A 12228-nucleotide genomic window follows, 5' to 3' on the forward strand; every position below is an offset into this window, starting at 1 on the left:
TGAAATTGTGCCCTGCAGACATCTGGTTGCAGAAAAGACAGTGAGTATAAATAATAAAATTAAAAAAATGGCACATTGATGCTGGGAGGATTTATCTGCTTTTTCATGTGTTTATGGTGATTGTCAGCATTAATCTAATAAACTATTGTTTTCTTCCGGGGTGTTTTATTACAAAGAGAAGGCAGCCTTGTGATCTTTAACAGTCTTTAAAAAAAGAGGAAGTGGTCCGGAGATGAGAGAAAACAAGCGGAGAAGTGGAACAAGAAGAAGAAAAACAGGAAGAGGGCGAGAGGGACTGTGACAGTGGGAGTGAGGAGCATTAATTAATATAGCGCCCAGTGTGAAGGGAATCGATTCCTCTCCTGACACACGCTCGAGTGGGCAGACGGGCGGCTGGGCGCTCGGGTGGAGAGAGAGTCAGGGGTGGGAGCATCTGTGCCAGCAGCTTCACCTCAATTTTCATCACACTTCTAATTGTGCTACATGTCACCTGGTAAACGGCACATCACCACTGGCCAAAAACAAAATTAGACTTTCGTTATCATCCATTATAATTAAACATATATTCAAATGTATATTAGAGTGTTTGTATTGATGGATGTATCATAGAAAATGTTTGAAATGAATATGCTGTTAAGATAACTTGATGCCAAATTAAATCGAACCAGACCATTTATGGAAACTTAAAGGCAAAAAATTGATAATTCATCAAATAAAAAACATGTATATGTTATTAAAACATATTTAAGTAACTTTAAATACTAGATTTTCTTGTATATTTATGTATGGATGTCCGTTTTGCCACAGTTGAGTAAAAAAAAGAAGAAGATAATAATGAGAAACTCATTCATCTCATTATATTGAGAAAATTTCTCATAATAATGGCTTAGGATCTCATAATAATAAGAAACATTCCCCTAATTATTTCTTGGTATCTTATAATAATGAGAAACTTTCTCATATTTATTTTAAGATATCGTAAAATTTAGAAGAAAAAAACTTTAGCTTTATATTTAATGCAATAATTATACCTTGTAATGCCCTTATAATGCATAATATAGTCTCATGAGTAATTGTAACAATGGTTATAATACATTATAATAATTATCTATTCATTGAACAACTTAAAAATAAATAAAAAGAACGCATGAAAAACAACCAATTTGAGATGTAACAAGGAATCTGCAAATATTACAGTGTAACTAGTAATAACTTCAGTAACAATTGTTTATGAAAAATACAATATATTATGATGCATTATATAAAGCATTATACATAAAGGCTTTAAGTAAAGTGTTGCCAAAAATCTAATTATGAAACTTTCTCATAATGACTAATAACTAATGACTCAATATTATGACTTACAGGATCACATTTTCTCTCAATGTCAGAAACAGGCTTGCATTATAATGAGATGCTTATATATTTTCTGCTAAAATAAACTGTAAACAATTTAAGTTTAAGGCGTGTCAATAAGAACGGCATTAATGATACTACACTTCTGCAAAAGGGTGAGAGCAGAACAGCATATACCCATAGTGCATTGCAGCACGGACAGCCAATCGGAACTTTTTACCAAGAATGCTGGAACATATACATTTAAACTGCCACACATTTAAATATAAATGCCTATTCAGCTGCTTGGTCTGCCACGACAGCTAAAGTTACTTCAGAATTACTTCAAAGGAATATGATCATTTTTATAATCGCATAGCTTGGCTTTGCTGGTTTCCTATCTAGCGTGGTCATGAATAGGCATGACTGGGGCGTCAGGGTCTGTCAGAGGAATGACAGCTGGCCAGCAGCATGAGGTGTTGGGCACCAGCAGCATCATGTGCTGGAGCGTGTCCACCAGCAGGGAGAAGACTTTGGCTCGGATCCCCCACCACCATGCGCTGCATATGGGTCCGACCAGCCGTGGCGGCCCCCCTCCCGACCTCCCCAATTACACCAACAGCCAGCTGAGTCTGAGGCCTCAGTCTCACCCCACTAACAACACATCATCTTCCCAACCATCTCAAGCCACCAAATATCACTTTCTGTCTGAGCCTGACTCCACACTGCTAGCAAAATGCTTTTAAAGGCTGTGAGGAAGAGGCGGAAGCCTAAAATGCTCTTAAAACTTCAAGGACAATTTTGTCTTGATACGTCAATTTTTATTTTTTATTTTTTACATAGTGTCTCTGGTTCTTTTAACCTCATATGGTAGCAGGGAGATTAAGGTTCGTAGCAAACATGAACTCTGCTAACATTTCATTTTATTACTTTTATACTTTTTTAGTGATTGAAAGAAACTTTTCAAGCATTTTTATAATGTTCTTATGTGTATCTTGATGTTTTAAATCTCCCAGTTCAGTTCTGCGTTTCCTCAAAGAAATAATTGACTCAAAACTTTAAATTCTGTCATTATCTACTCACCCTCACATTGTTTCAAACGTATATTACTTCAAGAAACACAAGCAGCAGAGACATTTGGATACAAGTATAGGCCTACTCTTTTTACATGCAATTATAATCAATGGGGACTGAGGCTTTCAAGCTTCAAAAATGACAGAAAAGCACTATAAAAAATATCATAAAAAGGATGGAGGCAGGGGATGACGGAGCCAGATTGAGTCAAAGGCGCAGGCGGGACGGCGTCTGACCAAGGCGGAGCCAGTGGGACGAGGGAGCCCGGTGGAGTCGTAAGGATGATGGTTTCCTATGGAGCCGACAGGTTGACAGGCCACGGTGGAGAGGTTTAGAGGCTGGAGGTGGATCCAGGGGATCCTTTTACTGAGCAGAGCTTGTGACTTGAGGCAGAACCAGCGGAGAAACAGGAGAGTCAACAGGGGAATAACCTCCTCAAGCACATCCAATAATCTAATAACTGTTCCAGTGACCATAGCGATCACATCCACAATGGTGGGGTTGTGGGCGGGGCTTTCATTCCCAGCCCTAGAACTCCACTAACACTCCCTCATCAATACACAATATTTGCGGGCTCACACACTTGGTCAGGGGCTTAGGCTCCGGTGCAATGTCCTTTGCCATTCTCTCTTCAGGCTTGGGCTCGTCAATCGTGGCAGGCCACTCTGCAGTGCTCACGAACATGGCTGGTCTCTGGATGTGGAGTGGGGCTGGTGTCGTCCTCTGCCGAGCCGATGGTGAATGGTGAGGTGTTGTTCACCAGCACCTACTCCACGAATTCTGTGAAATCTTTCCAGGGACAGCCCGCTGAAATGCATGCCTTGGACCGCTCGCTCAGACTGGCGTAGAAAAATGATCCGGGTAGTGCGTAAAGCACGCCAGATGGAGGAAGTCCCATGTGTGCTCTTCCAGCGGACGGTCTCCCTGCTCCAGGCGGAGAGGTTGGATGGCTGGTAGGTCCATAGAGGGGAAAAACTAAAATACACAAAAGGGAAAAACGCAGAAAAAAATATAAAAAATAAATCACTGTTAGGTCTTTTCTACTGTCAGGGGTTGGCTGTGTTACAAGCACACAGTAAAAGGAGAATAAATCAAACAGTCTTTAATGACAAGCTCATGGAAATGACATCATGTATTAGCCTGTTTTTCTTCTATTGCTTCAGAAAACTTAGTGCACACGTAATATTGACTACTTTTATGATTTAAATTTTTTTTTATAAAGTCAATACTCATTTTATTTCATTACATGGGAAAAAACCTGCCAGAATATTCTTTAAATGCAGAAGTCAGTTCATATAGTCACACAGCTTTGGAATGATGTGACATTGAGTAAATGATAGAATTGCATTTATATTCAAGTCCTGGATGATTTTAATTCCCCACACTTGTGTTATTTATTTCTCAGCCACATTTGTGACTGTTTCTGCCTTTAACTCAAATGATCACAGGCACTAAATAAATGACCTTCTAGGTTCATCTATAGTAATCTCAGGGCCGATTGCACCCTAACAGCTTTTCAAGAATTCATCTGAAGTCTCATTTGGCAAATCTCGAGTCTTTACATTCCATTTTAGCACCAAGTATGAAGTCACTGAGATTCAACACCAAATGAAACCTAATTCAGAGGAAGTGGCTTCCCAGGTGTTCCCAAACCCTCAGCACTAAGCGTGACAGGATCCAGGCCGAGCCGTATACCATTGATCATCAATTTTGTTATATAATGGTGCAGGTTCAGGGTTCAGCAGAGGGAATGCTGTCTCTAGATAATGAAACGTCTGCATGGTCTCAAAGCCTAGGGCACGGCAGCCTGTGGTGCATGCACAAATGCCATTGACTTGGTCCCTGACATCCTGCTTGTGTATGGATTGCATGTAGTCTGTTATTTCTTGGATGCCAGATACTAATATTCCCCTGCAAGAAATTCCCATTAAGAAACCTCTGACCTTTGAGCCCTTGTTTCATTGTCATTTGAGACACGAATTCCATCACCTTTTGGTTTCGATCACCAATTCATGAATCACATGCTTGACATACAATCTCTATTCGATATAATCTCTATTGGATTTGAAGAAGATAATGAGAAAAGTCAAGCACTTTGTGTCTCTGTGTGTGATCTACACTTACTTTAGTTGTGGACAATGGTTTCATTTAATAGAAAAAAAGTTTTCTTAAAGGGGTCATATAATGCCATTTTTGTACAAGTTAATATGAATCTTTAGGGTCTAAATGAAAACTTTGTAATATACTTTTATTAAAAAATTCTCATTAGTATTGTAAGAAAACACTACCTGGTCAAAAACAGCTCTGTTTTCAGCACGCCGTTTCAGTGCATATGCCTTTAAATGATAATGAGCTTTTCTCACTCCGGCCCTCTGTTTTCTTTGAGGCGTTTTGACAACACACGTGGAGTGTTGCCTTGACAACAGTTGAGGGTATATTTTGGAGAAAGAATGGCAGCGGGAGTCTCTGAGGACACATCTGTGCAACCGTATCAGTTTGAACCAGAGTCGGACCCGGAACAAGATGACGGCCGCAAAGAAGTTCGACAATTAAGGCTCGAACAGGACGTTTCTGAATGGTTGGTTAACGTAATGTCACTTTGATCTATCTTTGTATGCACTGACAGGGTAGAGTAGTGAGATACGAACACTATGTGTTTACTGATGTATAGGTTAGCTCGTTGACAGATTGATGTTACAGTTAATGGTCATGAACAACTTTTTTTTTGCGATTTGCAAAGATTAATATAAAGATTAATAAAACTTTACACTCACTTCTTCTGGAGGTGCAGCAGGAACACGAATAGTTGATGCCAATTATTTTTTCAGGAGCAGCTTCTTAGCAAAACCAGCTTTACACTGACCCTCGTTTATAAAGCAGTCTGGTGAGAAATGATTCGCGCAAACATGAGAGCATTGTCGTTGCTCGTGGGGAATATTCCCTTTGAACTCAGCCACTGCGTCTTCAGCGGTTCGGATTTAGGAACATCAAAATGACTCCTGTGTTCGTTATTACACCCAAGAACAGAACACCACAATCGCTTAGATGCCATTCTGCTCCAGTGTATCAACAATGACGGACTATGATGACAGCTCGCTGAGGGCGGGGATGTGTTGAAGCGCTGCTGTCAATCAACAATCGTGGGAGGGGCGTCCGTTTTATTGACGTCACAAAAACGAACGGCTCAATTTGAGGCAGGGGAAAACATATAAGGAGATTAAAACAAAAACACTGGATGGATTTTTATCATTATAGGATGGTTGTGTACAGGCACTGCCAACACACATTTCAGTACAATCAACTTGAAAAAGTGCATGTACCAATATATGACCCCTTTAACATTAAAGATGCTATATGTATTTTTAGCGGCCTTTATCGGTGATGTTTCAGATTGCAACCAATTTTTACAAGAGCGCTCGTGGCGTGCACTTGCGCGTGCTCGAACACAAGAGCGAGCACTCATGATACACGGCCACACTAAGACTTTCAACACACTGGAGAAAGCATCACACAACATGCTGGAAACTCACGTAAACTCCCACTGCAACGTTACAATAATAGGCTACTTTTATCAGCTTGACGTTGAACGCTCCATGCTCGTACCATGATAACGTTACATTGACTGCATTTAGCCGACATGTGGTGTTATCTAGCATAAGGCATTTCACTAACTATTCGTGTCTTTCACAATCAGGCAGCAATGTCAACATAGGTGAGTGTATAATATGATAACGAAAACGGCTAGTGACTAGACTGAACAATTTCAGTGTAACAGTAAGATCGTAAGTAACATTACTGTACTGAGCGTGTCTGGAAATGTGTATTATAAACAATAATAGTAGTGGGATGAGTTACGTTAGACAGTAGATCTAGTACATAAAATAAAAGTTACATCCTAAAGCACCTACTTTTTGTTATCCTGGAACAGTCTGTTGTATTCATTTCATGTCTCATATGTTGTACTTTATCTTGCTATTTCATTACAGTTTACCATTATTTATTTCTGCATATCTGAAAACTTGTAATTTATCACAATAAAAATAGCGGCGGTCTCTCCATAATCCAAACGCTCTGCCGATGTTGATCCGTGTTTTCGTCCTCAGTCGATCCGATTCACGTTTGGCCTGACGAGCTTCAGCAGATAAATTTTTGTTTTGTTTTTTATATTTATGTGGAGTTTGTGTTGGAGTCTGTGTTGTGCTGGAGGCAGGTCGTTTTTTGCTGTTATCAGACTCCATGTCGTCAGCTGCAGTGTCGTCGGTCGCATAGATTGTATATAAAAAGGCTCGGGAGCGCGCATGCACGTCACATCCGATGGATTTCGCAGAAAATCCGACCCGGAGACTTCACATAGAAATAGGAATACTGGCCTTCAGAGGTAATAGCAAAACCCGACTAGTGGATCATTGTAATGTGTGAACCCCTTCACACACAGGCAATAAAAAAGGGATTCATTTTAGAAGAAAAGTTACATATAGCACCTTTAAAATGCAAACTCAACTCTAACATTTTGTATAGCAGAAACCTAACTGAATTGAGTAAACCCAAATACAAATAGAATACTTCAAATGAATCTCTTGCAGTTAACTGCTAACTAGCCATATCATGTTAAATGTAACTTACCATTCATAGTGATGGACGCTTAAAACACTGAATGGTTTCAGAGCTTGTATCAAACTAACCAAGCGATAAAAAGTCATACTGTTTTGAAAGTTTTTAAATGTCAGTGGTTTGTCACTAGGAGAGTTGATCTCAAGTGAACCAGGCTGAAACTGATCTCAAGTTAGTTTTAGAACTTAAGTTCATAGCAGTTAAATATAAAGTTTTCTATAAAGTTAAACACATTACACCAATACTTATACACTGTATTTATTTAATGGCATTCACTAATAGAATTGAGCAGATAACAAATGAAAATCTGTGCAATTCTTAAAATAAATACGTAAAATATTTTAAGTTTAGCTCTTGTAGAAATAGACCCCCATCCAGTTTCAGCGAACATTAACACGCACACACGTTTACTTTGCTATTTAAAATGGGGACATGTCATAGACGTAATGGTTTTTATACTGTAAAAATGTATATTCTATTCCCCTACACTAAACCTACCAATCACACAAAATTTTCTGCATTTTTACATTTTTAAAAAACCTTTAATTACTTTATTTTTATACCAGATTTACAAATGAGGACGTCCCTAAAGGAGGGTTTTTGGAGATTTTGGTCAATTCTGGGTACAAATGTGTCCCCAAAAATATAGTTAAGTAGGTACACACACACACACACTCTGAACTTCTATTTTGCAAATGCAGTAAAATACCATCCCCATCTGTGATTTGTTGGGTCACTATCAAATGGACTAGACAGTTTGCTCCCATCACTCTTCTGGCAGGTGGTCAGTACTCACTCTGCTACTACTAAACACTGACTAATTTCTCAGTTCTTGTGCTCTCCTCCATCTTTAGATGATCAATCATGCCAGCAGCTCCGACTGGACAGGAGGCGGCCCGTCTCTCTTCAGGAGAGTGACAAGTGAATGCTTAGTGTCAGGCAATCTGATGTCCTCTGCTGGGATCCATGGCAGGGGCCCCGGGGACAAACCTGTCTCTGTCTGACACACACCTGGAGATAGGACGTGTTTGAGACTCTTTAGAATGGTGCCAATTGATTTCTCCTTTCACTTCCTCACTCTGGCACATTCTTTCTGTCGCTCTCCCCTTTCTTATTTTCTTCTGCGGGATATAGGGGAATAGACATATGGAGCATGAAGTTTATAGCGGAGTGACAGCGCCATGACAGATATTCAAAAGCAGCATTATCAAGGGCTGATGGAAGTCTTGAATATAGTGGTTAGGATCTATATTGGTTTCGGGAGAAATGATGGCCTTGTATCAGAAAAAAAAAAGGGATTTTAAACGAGGTGTGTAAGATGAATGGAGAGCTGGCCAAATGATGTTCAGATTAAAATGAACTGACGGCAGAGAAAGACAAGCTATAGATGAGCAGATTTTTTACTTTTAAAGTTTTACTCTCCTTTTGTTACACCTGTGGTGAATATAGCATCAGTTGTTTTACTATATATGAAAAAAAAAAACAACAACATTTTTACAAGTCTCAAGTGAGCAAAAGAAGACAGCGAAAAAAATATGACTTATTCATAGAAATTGTTCAGGTCTTTTTTGCAGAGATAGTAATTTAGGAATCAAGCGCACCTCTCACAAAGTAGCCTAATTGAGTCCTCGAGTAATGACAGAGCGATCCAGCCTGTAATTTGAGACTATTAGAGGGGTGAAGCACTGCTGTTCTGGATGACGGGAATAAAATGGAAAGAAAATCATAATTGTGATCTTGATTCTCATCAGCTTTATGCCAGAGCCACTGACTTAACCAGAGGTGGGTTTGTTCGTAATGACAGCAAGCTTTTAACTCCGGAAGAGAAAATGAGGAGACAAGGCTGCACTGCTGTCAGCACTCATGCTGTCTCGCTGTCTGTAAACCACACCCCAGATCTACTGTACCTGCCGGTTTAAACACCAACGTCTGAATAATCACAAAGGAGCCGGTGTAGTCACAATGACAGTTACAGAGAGAGGTCAGAAAACTCGTAAGAGAATAAATCAACCCCATATGAATATTCTGTCACGATTTACTCATGATTTAATCTGTCGGGATTTAATTTTTTTATATGTATTTTTTGGTGTGTTTCACACAATTTTCATTCTTGCATGAACAATCGCTTTAATTCGTTTCACAGACTTTTCATACTGTATGAACGGGTGTTCTGTCAAAGTTTTGTTTCCCTTTAGGTTACCTTAGTGTTCCCTATAGTGCTCATTCCACTGGTGTTTCCACAGTAAGCAGAAGATTTTTTATCACATTGTAATGCTTGTTATGTGTTTAGATATCTAAGAAAAATTATAATGTGAAATACTTGTAAAATATATGTAAAATACTTACTTAGGTATTAAATTCTTTATTACATACAATATTGCCAAAGTATTATACTAATAGCAATACAATTGTTTTAAAATAAGGTGCTAAGTAATAAAATAAGATAAACAATACACATTTAACATTTACTCTCTCTCACCCCCATTGGATTCTGTTCCCCCCATGTTTCTTATACAAGGACACTCTAATATTGATCAAACTGATCCTGATTGAGATCCATTGTGTTCATTTCACTATAGTTTTAAAGGGTTAGTTCACCCTAAAATGAAAATTAGCCCATGATTTACTCATCCTCAAGCCATCCTAAGTGTATATGACATTATTCTTTGAGACAAATACAATCGGAGTTATATTATAAAATATCCTGGATCTTCCAAGCTTTATAATGGCAGTGAATTGCTGTGTCTGTTTTGAAGTCCATAAAAGTGCATCCATCCGTCATAAACGAACTCCACACGGCTCCGGGGGGTTAATAAAGGCCTTCTGAAGCGAAGCGATGCATTTATGTAAGGAAAATATCCATATTTAAAACTTTAACTAGCTTCCGGCCAAACAAACAGAGGGATTCGAAGTGTAAAGTGTGTTCTGCTGAACACTAAAGAAAATATTTTGAAGAATATGGGTAACCAAACAGTTGGGACCCCATTGACTTTCATAGTATGAGGAAAAAAAATACTATGGAAGTCAATGGGATCCATCAACTGTTTGGTTACTGACACTCTTTTGCATCCATCTGATTTGCGGACAAATGAATCAAACACACACAGCTTGACATGTAAGATTTGTGAATCAAACTGCCTTTCTAAACAGACAAAGGCACACCAAACACATACATTTACTTGGGTTGGCACCGAGTTTAAATTCTCCCATACAATTTTAAGTTATTACAATAATAGATATAAAAAAGGACAAATTGGTTTACAAAAACAAAAAATGGTTGAAAAAGGTCAACTATCTGAATAACAGATCATTTAGATGCTATATGGCTACAAAGTATGCATGATCTAGAGCAAGACTGTACAGAACAACATTGTTCTGTGTTCTAACACCTCCCAGAACTACACACTGTCAAAAGCAATAAAACATCAGAAACACAGCTTGGCATCAGAGGCGATACATTATGCAGCACCAGCCAAAGAGACTCACATGAGCTGCATATCTCCTTCGCTTTCTCTCGGTTGTTCTTTTTCTCGCTGCATTGCTCTGTTCCTCATCGCATGCAGCACAGCTGAGGTACGGGTCCTGTGCAAATGTCCTGCTGGGCTGCCAGGGTTCCTTTATTCATCCTACCTAGATGGGGAATATGTTATGGAAATATATGGTGTGTTAGTGGTAGCAGCAGGGAACCAGGGAGCAAAAGAATGACTCGTGCTGGGAAGCCACAGATCTGGCCCATTTTATTTATGAATTGTAATGCATATTCACCACAACCTGGACCTTTTGATAGCTTTCTCACAAACAAATTATTAATGGATTCATTTAAAGTGATGTTTTGTTTTGCATGTTCAAATCCACCGTGTTACATTCTCTAATTTTGCACCTTTCAATTTCTCTCTAGCAAGTGATCGTTAAAAGTCAACTGGCCTTGTGGATCCAACAGCATCCTGGTGATTCAGTGTCCTCTCGCTGAGGAGAAAAGCAAAGTGACACAAATCATTTACTGTGTGTGTGTGTGTGTGTAATAATTCATAGTAACAGCCCTGGGGACAAGTTATCAGCAGAGTAATTACCGCAAACCACAATGAGAACCTTGTGAACAGGCTCCATGTGTCTCTCTGTGCCTGTGGTGGAGGTCGGTCTGCTGAGAGGTATTGATAAGGTAAATGTGTTTACCTGTGACATACATTTAAGGGCTGTTGTCCTTATTGTACAGAGCACTGAGCAGGACAGGTGAGAGTAAGTTAGACAGACGCCATCAATTTAATACATCAGAAATGAGCTACTGGGGTTCAAATACAAGAATATAATTGTAAAAAGTGAGCAGATATTAATATTACTTAAAAAAAAAATGTTTTAAGTTATTTTAAAGTTTGATTTTGGCGATAAACATCAGATGATTTTGTTAGTAACAAAGACATTTTCATTTATTCAGGCCGTCTCGAATACCCTCCAGGCCTCCACAGGTTGTAGGAACTCTCTGGAGATGAACACACAGCAGTTCATCATCTCCTAAGGGTCAACAAGGGATCACATCTCGAGTTTAGTGACGCGCATTATATGTGCAAAACACTGTTGGGAGATTAAGTTTGATATTAGAAACTCTAACTTGGGTTAGGGTTGTAGCACAATAACAAAATGGTTTTGATTTGATTAGAATTTTTCTTATAACTCAGGCCCCTTGCACAAGGATATTAGTTAAAGGTGTGAAATTATCAGTTCGAGGAAGAAATTTTGGCATCAGTAATTTTAATTGGAAATTGGAAACTAACCAAATTTCCATGTCTTAAAGCGATAGTTCAACCAAAAATAAAAATTTGATCATTACTTACTCACCCTGAAGTTGTTCCAAACCTGACCTATCCCTTTAAGTTTTCAATCACAAAACAAATATTTTCCATCAAGTGTTCTGGATAGGCTGAAAAGTGAATGCTGAAGGAAAATTGAATTATAATAGAGTGGTATTTGTGCAGGCCTGGAAACAAGTTAAGCATTTCAGCACTTCTGGTTCCATTGTCCAGTAGTCAATTGTTTTTTTGAACAGGTTTTTGGTTAAATGCTTGAAATAATGTCAGTGGTTAACACAAGATCAAGATATTTTCATGTTTTATTCTACAATATAAAATACATCAGTATTACCTCGTTGTGATTTTTAAAGCTTTTATTTGTCTTGTAAAAGGCTGTTGCTAAAGTGGCTAAATGGGACTACAG

This window comes from Rhinichthys klamathensis, unplaced genomic scaffold (assembly GCF_029890125.1).
Source record: "Rhinichthys klamathensis goyatoka isolate OS25496 unplaced genomic scaffold, OSU_Roscu_1.1 h1tg000100l_1, whole genome shotgun sequence".
In the NCBI taxonomy this organism is placed as follows: Eukaryota; Metazoa; Chordata; class Actinopteri; order Cypriniformes; family Leuciscidae; genus Rhinichthys; species Rhinichthys klamathensis.